Source organism: Urtica dioica, chromosome 11 (genome assembly GCF_054948205.1).
Source record: "Urtica dioica subsp. dioica isolate 48M chromosome 11, U.dioica_male_clone48M_v1_H2, whole genome shotgun sequence".
NCBI classification, from domain to species: domain Eukaryota; kingdom Viridiplantae; phylum Streptophyta; class Magnoliopsida; order Rosales; family Urticaceae; genus Urtica; species Urtica dioica.
Window position 1 is genome coordinate 14,039,009 of NC_142766.1, and position 17,734 is coordinate 14,056,742.

The 17,734-nt window shown below is 37.6% G+C and overlaps 1 pseudogene; it reads right to left on the bottom strand.

The window, feature by feature from the left end:
* Positions 1-472: 472 nt before the first annotated feature.
* Positions 473-1,255, bottom strand: LOC149381456 (agamous-like MADS-box protein AGL80 pseudogene; annotated as a pseudogene).
* Between the last annotated feature and the right edge of the window lie 16,479 nt (positions 1,256-17,734).

The window sequence follows — 17,734 nt, forward strand, 5'->3', positions numbered from 1 at the left end:
TTTTTCTTTGTATGTTCAAAAGAAAAGGGAGAGATGATGTTTTAAATTTTTATTAATCAATATATATATATTAATAATAGTATTTTAATTAAAAAAAAGGGCATTACTAACTTATATTAAAGGTATATTAGTAAATTATATTTCAAATATGATGATACGTATCTCATTCTTTTAAAAAAAAATAGATGAAATGAGCAAAATTAAAACATTTAATTTATAAAGTTCGAAGAGAAGCGATTGTTAAAAAAAAAAAAAAAAATTATATAGAAGTTCTTGCGAGTGCTATAATCGGACAAAAACAAAATTTATAAAAAGAATCCACATGACTCAAACGGCACAAACTACTAACAAAGAGTACCCCAACAAGAAACAACAAAGGACAACAAAAACAAGACACATAAGTCACAACTAAATAATAATTAAAAAAAAACCCAGAAAGACTCAGACATCTCAAACCCTCTCTCTCAATCTCTCAAGGGAAAACCCTAGAACCCCCCCACTGGGAAGACGAGCCGGTCCCAGCACCGCTGGAACCAGCACCGGCGTCACCAAAAGCCGGAAAGTTGTTCTGATCAGAGACGTCTTGGTGGGTCATCATCAAATCCATGAACCACTGCGGTTTCTTCTCCATCGGCGCCGCCGTAGCCGCCGGCTTAGCCTCCGCCACGTCATCACCTTCCTGGTCGTAGAGCTGTTGCTGCTCTTCCTTGGGCGCCCGAGGAAGATCAGGAGGAGGGTTTGGGAGAGCCTCGGCGTCGCCTTCATCGCCGTCCTCGGCCAAGATCCTGAGCCGGGCCGTGATGTCAGCGAGCGTGCGGTCGACCATGGTGGAGAGATCGGCGAGGTCGGGGAGAGAGAGAGAGTGGAGCGACCTCGAAGGCGCCGGGGAGGTTAGGGCGCGGAACATGATCCTAGCGACGTCTTTGTCCCTGTTGTCCTTCTTGAGCTTCTTGAGCTGCTCGTTGGCCTTGGCGATTCGCTGGCGGAGAAACCCTTCCTGGTTCACCATCTTCTTGCTCTGCTCCATCTCCGGCATCTTCCGGAACCTTCCGAGGACCCTCTGGGCTCCCAGCGGGGACGGGTACACCTCCGGGGCCGACTCGTAAGGGCTGTAGATGATTGCACAGGCTTCCACGTCGCACAGGGTCGTCAGCTCCTTCACCTTCTTCAGCATCCCCTTCTTCCTCTTCTTAAACGTCGCTTTCCGAGCCGAGTCGTTCGCTATGTACGCTAGCTTCACCTTCTTCCGAGTCATTATCATCTACTACGAACTCACCTGTTTGTTTCTATGTGTTGTTTTGTGGGTCTCTTTTTTCTCTTTCGGACACCCTGTATTTATACTGCCCTAATTCGTTCATGCTACGTCGTTTTACTTGATGTTATCCTTTTTCGTTTTCTTCTTCATCATTCGCCGTTTCTTTCTTTGTTATTCCCTAATTAATGTGGTCATACTTTTGGGGTCCCATATGGTCCAATACATTTGGAGAGATTTTATGGTAAGAATAAAAATAAAACGAGTCAAGTCGAGTCATTTGTGGTTTGAATGTCTGTAATTACTATTATTGTTATTATTATTATTATTATTATTAGTATTATTATTATTATGGTAGGAATGAGCGGTGGAGGATATTATAATTTATATAATACTGTGATTATATGCCTTGCTAAGGAGTATTATGTGTTTAGCCATTAATATGGTAAATTGTCCAGTGACAAAGAACCGTGAGGGTATTATTCTTGTTATTATTTTTATTATTAACTTGATAATGTAATATGACCAATGTACGTATTGGTCAATTTCCATTTATTGGTAGTACCCTATTCCTATTTTAATTAAAGCTAAAATAGTAACTGTTAACTGTTTTAATTTGAGTGAATATAAGTCTTCTAGATTGGAATGAGAAACTGTGAGTGAATAATAAGAAATATTTTGAGGATTCTATATAAGATTTCATATTAAAGATAAAACTGCATATGGGTAATTAGCATAGTAATATTATTTTTCAACGGTATAGTGTCATCAATTATAAATGTATATTACATATAATGTAGATGAACAAAAAAATCACTTGGTCTAGATCTATAGAATTTGTTCATTCATTCAATTCGCCATGCAGAGGTTATAAAGATATTAAACATAGCGGATATGAACAAAAAATTGATGAGAAATTCAGTATATGCTGAAGTACTCGCGTAGCGCAACGATTATAAATATTTTACTTATTATGCGTATGAACAAAGAATTTGTTACACAACTATTGTATTTCATTAGGTTACTTGCCTAACAACAATTATAATTCTAAATATACTACAGCTTAAATTTATCGAGAAAAACACAATATTTGATGAAGCTACTCTCGCGCCAACAATGATAAATATATTTCCTCTTATGCATATGAATAAAGGTTTTCTCTGTGACTATGTACCTGAATCAGTTACTCGCATAACGCCAACAAAGATTACATATTATTAATAAAATATGCATACAATAATGTGATGCGAACTGCTATATTTTATGGAGTTAATCACACCGTACACATGATTAAAAAAAATATATTACTTATTTGATATACGAACCTAAATTTGTTATACAAATCTACTATATTTTATTAATATAGATGATTAAAAATATGTTATTAATGAAACTTATATTCACATAGATTTATTATGCAAATCTAATGTATTCGATTAAGTTACTCGAATAACGGAAACAATTATAGATATATGAACATTGATTTCTCATGCAATCCATTGTAATTAAAAAAAATTGTTCGTGTAATGTAAACGCGTGGAAATATGTTAGAGCCTATTTGGTAGTTCACTCAAACTGTTTTTGTTTTCTGTTTTTGTTTTCATATAGTTGTATTCTAAAAAAATTTTGCAGTTATTTTCAAATAACTGTTTGGTAAGGATTTCCGTTTTTTTATTTAGTTTTTTTGTAATTGTAGTGTAATAATTCACATAAGAATTAGGCGTCGAGATATATACTAATTGAAAGTCTTTGCTGCGAATATAATGGTCGTACCTTTAGTAATAATGATTGTTTCACAAGTTCATCGGAAAACACCGTTTGTCTTTATAGTCAATACAACAAATATCAAATTTTGATACCTAAAGTTGACTAAAAATAGTGAAAACTCATGTGTTCGACAAGAGGATCACGACCAATTAATAGTTTGTAAAATGGAGTTCCGATTGTTTAAAGTTTGCCATAATTGTAAAACTTAAGTTTTTCAAGGAACGAAAACAAATTCGATAATCAAAAGTGAGGAAAATGAAATGATGTTGATAGGAGAAAATGAAATGTCAAGAGGATATATTAAAAAAAAAAGTTAAAAAAGTTGAGTGAAAAAATTAGAAAACACCTCAAAACTGTTTTCTGATTTTCTTCATTAAAACAGAAAACAGTTTGAAAACTTTTTGAGTTGTATTATGAGAATCATCAAACAAACAGTCAATTCAGTTTTTTCAGAAAACTGTTCAAGTTAGAAAAGTCAAAAACAGTTTTCAAATGAAGAAACAAACATGGCCTTACCTACTACATATTTGAACATCGATTTGTTATGTGATCCATCATAAGAGTGAACCATAAATCTACTTGGTTTGTAACTAGTAACTACCTCAAATTGGTTGAGTCAATTCTCTCTTCTCTTCGAGCTATCTTTGAGATTCCATCAATACATAAAGATTCGTTAAGCAATCTCTATCGCTAAAGAATATTTAAACAACAACAAAAATCATGTAAATATTGCTAGATATGTTTGATAAAGTTACTCGCGTACTGCCAACAACTATAAATCTATTGCTTATGAACAAATATATATTATATAAAATTAAAAAAATAACCGACTCAAATGTTTGAAATTGTTAAATAGTCAACGTTTGGTAAATCTTAGTTAAATAACAACTTTTCAGACGTAAATTTTAAGTAAATAGTCAACGTTTGATGAAAATAGTTATTTACTTAAATTTCACGTTTTAAAGTGGTTATTTATCTAAAATTTACTAAATGTTGGCTATTTAGCAATGTCAAACGTTTAAATTAACTATTTTCCTAATAAACCCATATTATTATGCAATCTAGTTGAAGATCAAGGTAGCGCATATTATAAAAATATATTACTCATTATATATATGGATAAAATTTTCTAATATGATTTAATATGTTTATAATAACACTACGCATAATAGTAAAATAAATTGTCATTTGTGGTAAAATTCTACATCTTCAACCCATAAATATGAGTAAAATATATGTGATATAAGTTATCATTTGTGTTGTTGGATCTTATGTTGCATGGTTAAGTTTGACAAAATAAATTATAAGAGTGGTTCAAGTCAAAATTGCAAGAAGTTGTTCAAACAAGTTAAAGACTCAGGTTACTTCCGTTACTTTCTTCCCGCGCGAATATAAATAATAGCTTTTAGTTCGGATTTTTATGTACAGATAAGTATCGAATATTTCATATATATTTCGACTTATCAATATTCACAGAAGATTAGGAATCGATCGAATAAAATTCATGTAGGGTTTATTTCGATCATTCACTTTTCTGTTTGGTCAATTCACGCGGCCGTAACCTAAAACTTGTCTCTCTATTCTAAGAGATCTTCATCGACAACAAATTCAATGTGCTTGCTACTGATATGCTTTATTTGTGAAGAGGTTGTGAGTGCGTGTTTTGCATTGACTTGCTTGTCATTCTTCGGGAGAAGATTTGGTGAAACAGAGATGGAGTCTCTGATTTAAAAAGAGCTTTGATTGCCATCTATTGGAGAAGTCAAAGAAGAGAGGTGTTTGAGAGGGAGTTGCCAAACCTAAGTCATGTATTTTTCATTATTGAGATAGTGGATTTTTTTTCCACCGGATGTATCAGTCCACCTGAAGTACTTTATCACGTAATCGGATTACCAATACAGTGTGTCCTTTATTACTTTTTTACTTGTGATTGCTTGTTTGATTATTGATTTAATTAATCAGATTAAACAAACAATCAATTATTCAATAAATTGGTCCACTCACTAATTAAACAACCATCTAACAACACTTTTAGTAATTCCAATTCACATTTTAACAAAATTGTTGTAATTTTGATTATACATTTTCCTGTTTATATGGTTCGCAAAAGAATAACACTGTTTTCCCAATGGGAAGTAAAATAGTATATGTATACATATATATATATATATATATATATATATATATATATATATATATTTATATTTATATCTTTTAGTAATGGTAGATGAGTAAGAAATGGATTATGATAGAAACACACGTAGTGTTAGTTTATTGATCCAAGAACTCAATATACGTGTTTGGAAATATTCGACTGAGTATTGAATGGATTTTATAAGAATAACTATACGGAATAGCCAAACGCAAACGTTGAGATTGCTTATTAGTCAACGTTTGAAAATATTTTGAGAAAGAGTCAATTTTGTTGACGTGGCGTTTCAGTCAATTTTTCTATGTCGAAAATATCTCTGCTTTTGTTAAGTGAATGAGCTGCGATTTTTTTTTTGCTCAGCTGTGTTTTAGTTGAAGAAATAATCGGAATGAAAAAATCAACATGAAATCGTTCATAACAGTTGCTTAATCGCTCATGGTATTCAAAATTCAAATTTTTTCAACTTTTAAAAAAGCTTATGGAGCCTAAGCTCGCCGCCGTCGAACATGATTGCATTGAAATTTTTAGATCTTGGTTGTTCCGATTCAGCCTCTGAATGAAGGTCTTCCACTTTGGACCCATCACAATCTCCGGCCACTCTCGGATCTTTCGCAGCGCCGTCACTTCTCGGGACCACCACCGTGATCATAAATACGAAGGTCAAGATTCGCTCCCACCAGGCTAATGTGACGGTCGTGGACGGGGATCTCCGATCGCGGAAGCATGAGAAGCAGAAGCATCACTTGCACTGGCTCCGTTGTCCAAACGCCATCAAGTGAAGGATCCCTAGCGCCGCCATAGTTTATCTTGAAGAAGTCCGTCTCCGATGCTAGAAACCCAACAACAACAACCACCCTATTTATTTGGTTTATTCGTATCTGGTGAGGGATCCCTAGTGCCGCCGTAGTTGATCTTGAAGAAGTCCGTCTACGATACTAGAAACCCAACTACAACAACCATGTTTATTTAGGATTATTTCTATTTATTTTTGTTTATTTCAGTTTATTTCTTCTTGATAATATCATTATATATATGTTATTTAGATTTATTTCAGTTTATTTCTGCGAGGTAGGCTTAGCATTTCCGATCGAAAAATCGGTGGCTGAAGTCGGAATCGGCGGCTCGAGACGGATGGTAAGTTGACTCGACGTTAAAGATCGATGATGAAAATCTCGTAATTTTTTTAGGGATTTTTTAATCTATTAATGGAAGAGTTATTTATTGTAATAATTTTTATTTACTTATTTTATTTTTGTTAATTAATTTATATCTGGTAACTTTTGATTTTAATGAAGGGTATTTTGTTTATAGGTTCAAATTGATTAATGTAGTTTATTGGCTATATCATAAAATAAACCAAACATTGACTATTTTGATAATTTTATGATTTTGATTAGTTAGTACCTTGCGAGGCTTCCATTTTATAATGCCTCGTATTATACATGGTACGGATATTGAAATGAACAGTGCAGTTGCATGTATTGACACGTCACTTTAAATAAAATGTTATTCACGTGTGATATATTAATCACTTGAAGATACTTAAATAATTAGTCAACTTGAGACGTATAAAACGACAATGCTGATAAACATTCTTCGTATACATATCGTATACTTGCCAATGGAGGTTGGAGGTCAAAAAATAGATGGATGAGCAGTGTCCAAATTGGCATGATACGGTTGCATAATCATGTTAGTAGATCAATGGGAACAACAACTTAGAGTTCATCATGTGTCTAATATGTCTAGAAATAATATTTTCTTGTAGTCCATCGATGCATCCAAAAATATCAAGGTCATAAGGTCATGTATAGCGTGTTGAAGAACTTCATCAAACATGTATGCACAGAGAATGTCGTGCAAGTTGTTTCTCATAATGACTTAGATTACGTAACAGTTAGGAAAATTTTAATGAATAAATATTCGCTTTGTACGGGATTCCATGCATCTCACATTGAATGGACCTCGTGTTTAAGGAAGTAAGAAATTGGTCAATTGTCTTGAAGGCTCGAAAGTCACACAGTTCGTTGCTCCCGAGTCCGCGTACCAGCAAGGATCTGCAACAGTAACTGGTCCAGGTTATAACATAGCTTTGTTATGAGTAGCTTGTGCGCCTCGATTTGGTGGAGTCTCATGTTGATAGCTCTCATCGAGCCTATCCCAACACGCCAAGGCTGAGTGGCATTGTTAATTACCACGATATATTTAACAGGTCGGTTAGAAGTTCGATCCTCGTCCTCCTTCACCGTAGTGACCTCGGCCTCCAAGTCCTCTGGTGTGATTTCCTAATCCGTATTAGTTCTCTGAATAGTTTGCCATGACGTTTCGAACCTCGATTGTCGTAGCTGAGTTGATCTGCTCAATTCTTGTCTCTTGAGAGAGAGACATGGCATGTACTTCATAAACTGTGAGATTGCAATTCATAGGTTTGGAACTGATTGCTCACCGGAGCTGTTGCGATATTTTTATAACTAGCACGCAAGCGGACGTATCGAACAAGTAATAGTGTTACGTAAGTAACGAATATTGATCACACGGAGACTAGTTACTATAGCGACGTTAAACAACCTAAGCAAATTGATTTCACTGTATTAAAGTGTGTGGTGCAATAATTAACTACAATTAAACTAACAAAAACAGCAACGAAATTTAACACGAAACTTCGAATAAGAGAAAATGGGGGTTACGACTTCACCGGAAAATTAAGACTCGGGGGTTTCGGGTTCCAACAACTTGACATACTCTACTCACGCCAATCTCATTCTCCCTATGATATTACTAGCCTCTCTCGAGTGATCTAGCAACCTACGCAATTGACGGATTATATATCCTCTCGGCCTCTAATCCTATTAAAACAATCACGAGCAATAAACACGAGAATTCAAACGATCACATTAAGCTTAAGCCGTCTAGCAACCTAAGAACAAAACGAAGCGTGGATTATGAGCATGAGTTTTCGCCCTCTCTCGAGTGACAGAAACTCCTAAAAACAATCCTAAAGATGGCCAATCTAAAGAACGCATTAAGAACACATATCCACACAAGCATGAATAATCAAGTAATTCCAAGCATAATTTCACTCTAACAAAACCCCCTAACCTAATTCAATCCGGCTACATCGCAACCCCGATAAAACTCTAGCCTCTAACGGAATCCATATTTAACAACATAATGATCAAAACAAGAATCAACATAACCATAAATAAGAAAAACATTATGAGATTCATGACGGGAAGAATGAAACTATCAATTAACGAAAAATTAGAGTAATAGAGAATAAGGGAAAGAAGGAAAAACTATTAAAAACGGGAGTTCACGGTTGCTTGTTCGTCGGATCGTCGACTCAACTTCGCTCCCAAACAAAAGCTCTCAACGAAAAAGTGCACCCAAAAGTAGAAAAAACTAAAAACAAACTAGAACAAGTTAAGTAGGTTACAAGAGGTGTTTTTAGCCCTGAATGTGTATTTTTCGGAGTTATCTGAGCCTTCCAATTCAATCCAAGGGTCAAAAATCTTCATAAAACGTTAATTTCATATTCCAGTAATCCGGAGGCGGGCGGCGCACGGTAGACGATGCGCGGCGCGCGGACCCAGCTCTCGGTTATGCGCGCTCCGCGCATAAGACTCTGTGCGATTTCCCGGTTTGTGTCCCCGTATGCGCGGCGCGCGACTAGAGGCACGCGGCGCGCGGTCTCGGATTCTGTCTTCCCGCGGCGCGCGAGGGAGTACGCGCGGCGCGCGTAGTCGCCAAGTTTCTTGCTCATCTCTTTTTTTTATTCTATTTTGACCGTTTTGTCTCCAAATCCCGTCATCTTTCCACGAAATTGACTGTGGACGCCCTGTTGCTCCTCTAAACCTGAAATTACTCAAAAACCTACTAAAAACCATTAAAATACTTGAGAACTCGTCGGTTTTTGGTTCGGGAAATAGGAGTTTTATGCATGATTAACGCACCTATCAGGAGCCACGTTTATATCGTATATTGTTGGTAGACAAGTAAGAATCGATGTGATGAGATCTATCTCAGAGACCTCGCATCCGGCTAAAAATAGCGAGTATGATATTCATTTCATCTTTACAAAGTAGTCAAGATGCTAAGCACTCCTTTCTTAATTGTCTGCATTTAAACCTTCAGTGGAATTAGCCTCGCCTTGAATTTCCGGGGGAGCAATATTTCTAGGGCAATCTAAACGTCTCGCGATGTCTGAATCCAAGTCATGCTCCTCAGAATCGAAAGGGAGAGAGAAACCCTGCTCAACAAGAGTTGATCCTCTCTCTGCCACTATTCGAACTCTGGATTTGGAGTTGCAATCATCTTTCCTTCATAATCCACGGCGATGATGTACTCATGTGGACATATAGCTCTGTGCCAAGCACAAAACCATGGAGGTTGTGACTACGAATCCGTAGGGAAGATCTGTGATCTCACCAGATAGTTTTCTTGATCTAGCTTGACAGAGACAGCTGAGTTCAACGATGCTGTAAAGGAAGATTGCAGATGATTGCGAAGAAGCATATTTATTTGGGAGGAAGGGGACGAGTATCAAGGATAGTCCCACATCGACTGGGTATTACGATCCTGAGCTCTTTATAAGGCTTGTGGGTTACTCATCTAATTATCAAGCTTGGTTTTGGATGGAACCCTACACTTTTAAGAATAAAACCAGAGGGTAAAATAGTAATTTGATAAAGCAAAAGTTTAAAACAAAAACTAACTTATCACCTAAGGTACACCAAACACACTAACAAATATAAACATAAGTCATCAATTCTAATAACGAGTCTGAATCATATACGATTTCTAGGGTTAACAATATATAGAGAGAGAAAACATAACAAGAGAAAGTTTGGGAATGAGAAGTAGGGATAGAACATATATAACAAATCTTCTTTAATACAAAATTTTATTTCAAATTTTCATAACTGAAATCATTTACAGAGATAAGTATATTTAATTACATTAACAGATTGCTAACAGACTTAACTACCTATAACAGCTTTAGTCAGCTTGCCTAAGTCTAACTAACACTCAACAGCAAGTGGACCCTTTTCTTGCTGGCATGGATCACTCACATTACCAGCTGACGTGGAAAAGTTCTAACCATTGCCGAATCATTTTTTTTTTTTTTTTGACGGAATAGCTTTGTGTTTTTTGCTGAAACCACTTTTTGTGTTTTTTTTAGACCATTTCCAACTCAAAAATGCAATGTTTTGCACTTCAAAATCAGTTTCTATCGCATCAAACAATGTTTCATCTCCAACTCAATACTCTATTTTTAACACAAAAAATCATATTCTTCATAACTCTAGTACTTTAATAATTTAAACATCTTTCTATATATTACATTATAACCCATATTTATTTAACTTGTACACTTTGCATCCAATAATGTTATATTTAAAATAAAAAATAAACACAGATATTATATATAACATGTAGAGTTATTTGGTTCAAAATTTAATAAGTAACATCATACAAAAATACTAATTTTTTTAATCTAAACGTGATGTCACGTTATTTATTTTCTAGTTTGCTTGCAGTGAATGTAATTATTTTTTTACCACATATCAAGATTAATTATTTATATCAAATTAGAATAAATTAAAATAATTATATCTTTAATTTTGTGATAAATTAATACGATTACACACAAAATAGATAATATAATTAGTATTGTGTTTGATTTGTAAATAAATAAATTATTATTATATTATTAAAATTTCACTAAAAAATGCAGTATAATGAATAGTGAAATTCCATTCATTATTCTCTCACTCCATAATGGAATGGGAAATGGGGTTGCATTTGAGAAAATGCAACTCTATTTTATCAAATCTCAATCCATTGTGAAGTGTGTTGGAGATGCTCTTAGCCAAATATCATGGTTACATAGCATTTGTCATTCCTTTTAAAAGTTCGGTACAGCTTAAATTGAGGTTTGTTTTCATTGTTCACTATCGACAATGTTGGATTTCTGACAAGTGATTGCTGTTTTTATTTTCAGGAAAAAAAGGAATTGACATCACTCTATAACCAAGTGATGTGTAGAAGGGAGGCAGTGAATTATTTTTAAAAAAAATTGACGTTGGTATATATAAAAATGACGTCTAAACTAATATATTCTCTACCAATTAAAATTCACCTTCGAAGCGACAATCATTAGCAGCAGAGTACTAAGAGCATCTTTAATGGTTTAGCTTAGGTTATTGCTTAGCTAAATAGTATTTTTGCCACATAGATTTTCTAGAGCTAAATAGTTAAGCAACTAGCTTAAATTAGCCAATTTGCTTAGATTTGCTTAGCTAAATCAATAGCCAATATGCAAAACAATGGTTAAGCAACTAGCTAAACATTTTTGATATTTGCAAGCAAATCCCTACACTACTACAAATGTTGGATTATACAACCCACTTTCTACAACGCTTAACATAAGCGTTGTAGAAACTAGGGATTCTACAACGCTTAACATAAGCGTTGTAGAAACATAGTGTTTCTACAACGCTTATGGCTAAGCGTTGTAGAATCACGGTGTTTCTACAACGCTTATGGATAAGCGTTGTAGGATATGATAATTTCTACAACGCTTAAAGCTAAGCGTTGTAGAAGTACATAAATTTCAGATTTTCCACAACGTTTACACTATCCGTTGTAGAATCCTCGCCGCGGCACCACGTGATTTATGCCTCGGCGAGAACTTTCTACAACGCTTTGTAAAAGCGTTGTAGAAGGATGGGTCTCGCCGCGGCACAATTTAAACATCGCCGCGGCGACTCGTTCTACAACGCTTGTTACAAGCGTTGTAGATTCATGTCGCCGCGGCGATAAGTATTTCTCGCCGCGGCGAGATAATTTCGCCGCGGCTAGAAATATCCTCCGCCGCGGCGAGGTGGATACCGTGGCCAAGCAGTTTTTTAAGAAACTGTCTCGCCGCGGCGAGTGAGGAATCTCGCCGCGGCGACCTGTTCCTACAACGGAAATTGTAACCGTTGTAGGACCGTCTCGCCGCGGCGAAGACATATTTTCGCCGCGGCGAGATTTTTTAGGTTTTCACTATAAAAGGCCGTTTTCAGTTTTTTTCTCATTTTTTCCAATACCCACACACGAGACAACCATTTTCGGCCGCTTCTCTCCAGTTTTTTTCTTTCAAAATCCCTCGCCACGTCCTCGCCGCCCCAAAATCTCGCCGTCGCCTCGTCCTCGCCGCCAACTCTCTCTCGCCTCGTCCTCGCCGTCACTTTTCTCTCGCCGAGTCCTCGCCGTGCTTCCTCTCGCGCCTCTCTCTCTCTCTCTCTCTCTTGCCGCGTCATTGTAAGGTATGATTTTAAAAGTTTTTTAAGGTGTATATTGATTTAATTTGGTGTTGTTGATATGGATTTCTTGTTGTTTACCCGAATTGCATATAGTTTGATTTTTTGAATTCACAAATTTAGGGTTTTGTTTGATTTTCTCTTATTAGAACAAGAAATTAGGGTTTGGGTTAGTGGAATTTGAATGAGTGAATTTAGGTTAGTGGAATTTGAATGAGTGAATTTGAATGAGAATTTGAGTTAAATTGAAATGTCCGGATTGTGTTTGACATATTGTTACATAGGTTAGTGGTTAAAATGGTTATGTATATTAATGTTGAGATTGAATTGTTTATGAATTTGTGATTGATCGAATTGTTCATGAATTTGTGATTGGTCGAATTGTTTATGAATTATTTGTGATTGTTGGAATTGTTTTAATTTGTCATGTACTTAAATATATATTCTTGGAATTGATATATAATTTGTTATATGTTAATTGTATAATTGTTTATGATTATGTTTTGTAGGAGCTTGAAAATGCCTCGAACTAAAAACACGGCCTCCAAGGCTCCGAGCTCTTCCAGAGGTCAGAGTAAAGTAAAAAGCAAGCGACCTCGTCAACAGTCTCCCGAAGAGGAATACAACTCGAGTATCTTTACTAGCAAGGTCGCAGAGGAACGCTACGACAAAATCTTGCCGCGTAACATTATCCATGAGAGAGGATTCAATGTAAGCAATACGTCGGATATAGGAAAGCAAATCCGCAACAGCATAGTTGGTCATGATTGGGGGAGGTATTGTGCTGTACCCGAGTTCGATTCGAACGTCAACTTCGTGTACGAATTCTACGCAAACTTGCCGGACTCCCAAGCTGATGTTGTGACGGTCCGTGGAAAACCGGTCGATATGAGTATCGAAGCTATCAACGATCTTCTTGGGACCCCAGATGTGCCTTTCGAGAACGAGGGCTATCGAGAATGGCTAAGAAGTTGCAGCCATGAGGAGATGTCACGGGTGTTGTGCATTCCGGGAGAGGATTGGGTCACTGAAAAAGGAAAAAGGGTACTCAAGCGTGACCAACTCACCAGGATCGCTAAAGCGTGGATATACTTTGTTTGCGCTCGTCTCTATCCAATCAAGCACTTCACCACTCTCGACGAGGATCGTATCCATGTGTTGTTCTGCATTGTTAAAGGCCTTTCCATTAACGTCGGTCGATTCATCTATAATTGGATGAAGAAACTCGACTATACTAATGAATGACACGGTTTGCCATATCCGGCGATCATTACCGGCCTTTGTACAAATGCGGGGGTACCACGCTCGAAAAGGGATACGATACACAGTTCAATGGGGCCTATTACGGATTCCATTATCGAGCGGTACAAGATTAGGGAGGATCCACAAGCGGAGGAAGAGGAAGAAGCGGAGGAAGAGGGTGAAGAGGGGGAAGCGGAGCCCCTATTGCGCTTACCAGCGCCTCCGGTAATCGACCCCGCCACCATCGACTACATTGCTCATTGCTCCAACTATCTCGTCGGCGGGTTCCAACACACGCAACAGTACATGCACCAACAAGCGGAGTATGGCGCCTCTCACATCAATCAGTTGAACGATCTCTACTCTCGGTGGGACATCAACCAAGAGAATCAGGTGTTATTTCCTCCATATCCTCAGTACTTCGACTATCCGTACGCACCACCACAGTGGCCACCGCATATGGCACCTCCTCAATATCCGGCGAACCCACCACCACCACCACCGAATGACGAGTAAATTTCAAGAACCAACAACACCAACTCTTCCATATAAATTTCAAACTCTTTTTAAATTTAAGTTTCAGTTTAAGACTCGCTTGGTGTGTTTTATTTGTGTGTTTGAGACTCGTTTGGTTTGTTTTATTTGTGTGTTTGAGACTCGTTTGGTTTGTTTTATTTATTGTAGAAATTTTAATGGAATGATCATTTTTAGTTGGAGAATTGGTTAAACATTGCAAAAAAGTGAATGAGTACCTGGTAGAGTGCTTCTTCGCCGCGGCTAGGTACCTTTCTCGCCGCGGCGTGACTATTCTCGCCGCGGCACAGTATATTTTCCGCCGCGGCGAGTGATCTACGCCGCGGCTAAAATATCACCTCGCCGCGGCGAGAGTTTGATTTTTTTTATACCGAGAGTCTGTATTTTTTAAGAACTTGTCTCGCCGCGGCGAGTTGATATTCCCGCCGCGGCGGGATACCCTCGCCGCGGCACGTAATATACGTTGCCGCGGCGAGGTTTCTACAACGCTTGTTTAAGCGTTGTAGAAGTGTCCTCGCCGCGGCAGGATTTATATTTCGCCGCGGCGAGAAATTGATTTTTTTATACCGAGAGTCTGTGTTTTTTAAGAACTTGTCTCGCCGCGGCGAGTTGATATTTCCGCCGCGGCGGAAAGACCTCGCCGCGGCATGGAATATACGTTGCCGCGGCGAGGTTTCTACAACGCCTCTTTAAGCGTTGTAGAAGGGTCCTCGCCGCGGCAGGATTTGTATTTTGCCGCGGCGAGATTTTCATTTTTTTATACCGAGAGTCTGTGTTTTTTAAGATCTAGTCTCACCGCGGCGAGGTAATATTCCCGCCGCGGCGTGATATCCTCGCCGCGGCATGGAATATACGTTGCCGCGGCGAGGTTTCTACAACGCTTGTTTAAGCGTTGTAGAAGGGTCCTCGCCGCGGCAGGATTTGTATTTCGCCGCGGCGAGATGATCCTGCCACGGCGAGAGTTGTACTCAGCCGCGGCGATGTCGGAGAAATGTAATGTTAATGTAAATGACATTGTATAGAGAAATTTTGAATGAAAAATAACGTTGTCCACAGGAGAATAACATAAAATCCAAAATGAAAATACATTATCTAAATGTTCAATATCAAACAAAAGTAGGATCTATATCCTTACGAAGTAGATGTGAAACATCGTCATCATTAAAATCATCCACCTCTTGATCAATTGGCGGTAATCCTGATGTGAACGGAGGAATGCTAGACATGTCTTCGTCTTCTTCTTCGTTACCGTTTCTCGCTTTCATATGAACCACTAACGATAACTCAGGATTTGCTGGATCTGAAACATAAAACACTTGACTTGCTTGCGAAGCCAAAATAAATGAATCATTCTCGTAGCCAATCCGTCTAAAGTCGACAATTGTAACTCCTTCATTATCAACTTTAACGTGATTATTGTCTGCCCATTTGCACTTGAATAATGCGACTCGCAACCCGCAATAATCAAGTTCCCAAATATCTTCAATGTATCCGTAATACTTCATAAAAGCATGTTTTGGATTCTTATCTTTTGCCGACGAAACATGTAAAGCTTCAGCAAACAATGTAACACCGCTATTTTGTACGGGATGCTTGTTGTCTCGTTCCCTTGTGTAAAATGTAAAACCATTAACAGACCAAGCAGTGTACCTTGTAACCATTGAGGACGGCCCGCCAGATAGTTTACTCAACGTAGATGAATGTCCTGCCTCTATAAATATGCGTTTTCCAAGCCAGTTCTGAAACAAACGGTTGTGCTCTTCTTGCAACCATTTTTCATTTCTACCCTTCTTTGGATTATTCACTCTCAACTCATTCAAATGAATATCCACAAATGGCTTGACCTCGGAAACGTTGTGTAGCACATGGAGACTTGCTTGCTCCCATTCTTTTCGGTTGACGATCGAATAACTACCTATATATAATGAAACAAATACTTAAAAATAATGTTCATATATAATTTAAATAAACAAATAAAGTGTTAAAAAAAATACCTTTAGATAGAGCTTTTGAATCAAAATTGGTATTCTTGGGTAACCCAATTTCGTCTGTTTTAGCTAAATACTCAGAACAAAACTCAACCGACTCTTCTGCTATGTAATTTTCAACTATGCTCCCTTCCGGCCTATTGTAGTTCTTCACGTAGCTTTTCAACACTTTCATATAACGTTCGATTGGATACATCCACCGTAAAAACACGGGCCCTCCTAATTTCACTTCACGTACCAAGTGGACGGTTAAGTGGATCATTATGTCGAAAAACGAAGGTGGAAAGATCTTTTCGAGCAAGCACAGAGTTTTCACCAATTCTGACTGCATTAAATCCAATCGAGTTGGATCGATGACCTTCGAGCAAATCGAGTTAAAGAATACACATATCTTTGATATTGCAAACCTCACATCTTTTGGCACAATTCCTCGTAAAGCAAGAGGCAACATTTGTTGTAGCAGCACATGACAGTCGTGCGTCTTCATTCCAGTAAGTCTCAAATCTTTCAAAGACACGAACCTCTTATAGTTTGACGAATGACCTTCGGGGACTTTAATAGAAGCAAACCAGTTACACAATTTCTTTTTCTCCTTTCGATCTAGAGTGTACTTTGCCGGTGGTAATTTTGTTTTTTTCCCACCCCCCTCCTCGGGATGCAAAATGCTTCTTATATTCATCTCTTTGAGATCCAATCGAGATTGTATTCCATCTTTCGATTTATTTGGATCATCAAGAAGTGTACCAATAAGCGATTCGCAAACATTTTTCTCGATGTGCATAACATCCAGACAATGCCGGACGTAGTGTGTCTTCCAATAAGGAAGGTCGTAGAAAATCGATTTCTTCTTCCAAGGATTCTCTTTGAACGATTCTTTAGTACTAGCACTCCGCTTTCTTTTCCCAAGCACTTCATTGACGTTTTTAACCATCTCATAGACATCTTCACCAGACAAAATTCTAGGAGGGGGTTGTTCTTCTGAATTTCCATCAAACGCTTGTTTCAATCTTCTATACGAGTGATCTCTTGGTAAGAATCTTCTATGACCCAGAAAAACAGTTTTCTTACCATGCTTCAAACGGATGGAAGATGTGTCTTTCATGCAAATCGGACAACCAATCGAGCATTTCACAGAGTATCCTGACAAGTTTCCATAGGCCGGAAAATCGTTAATAGTCCACATTAACATTGCCCTTAAGTTGAACGAATCTCCACGGTAAGCGTCTTTGACTTCCATCCCTTTCTCCCATAACATCTTCAAATCATCGACCAACGGTGCCAAATAGACATCAATATCATTTCCTGGTTGATTCGGTCCTGAAATCAAAAGCGTTAACATCAAGAACTTTCTCTTCATACATAGCTTTGGAGGGAGATTGTAGTTCACAAGTATAACCGGCCAAACACTGTATTTACTGCTCATCATGCTGAACGGGTTCATTCCATCAGAAGCTAGACCAAGGCGCAAATTTCGAGTATCAACACTGAAATC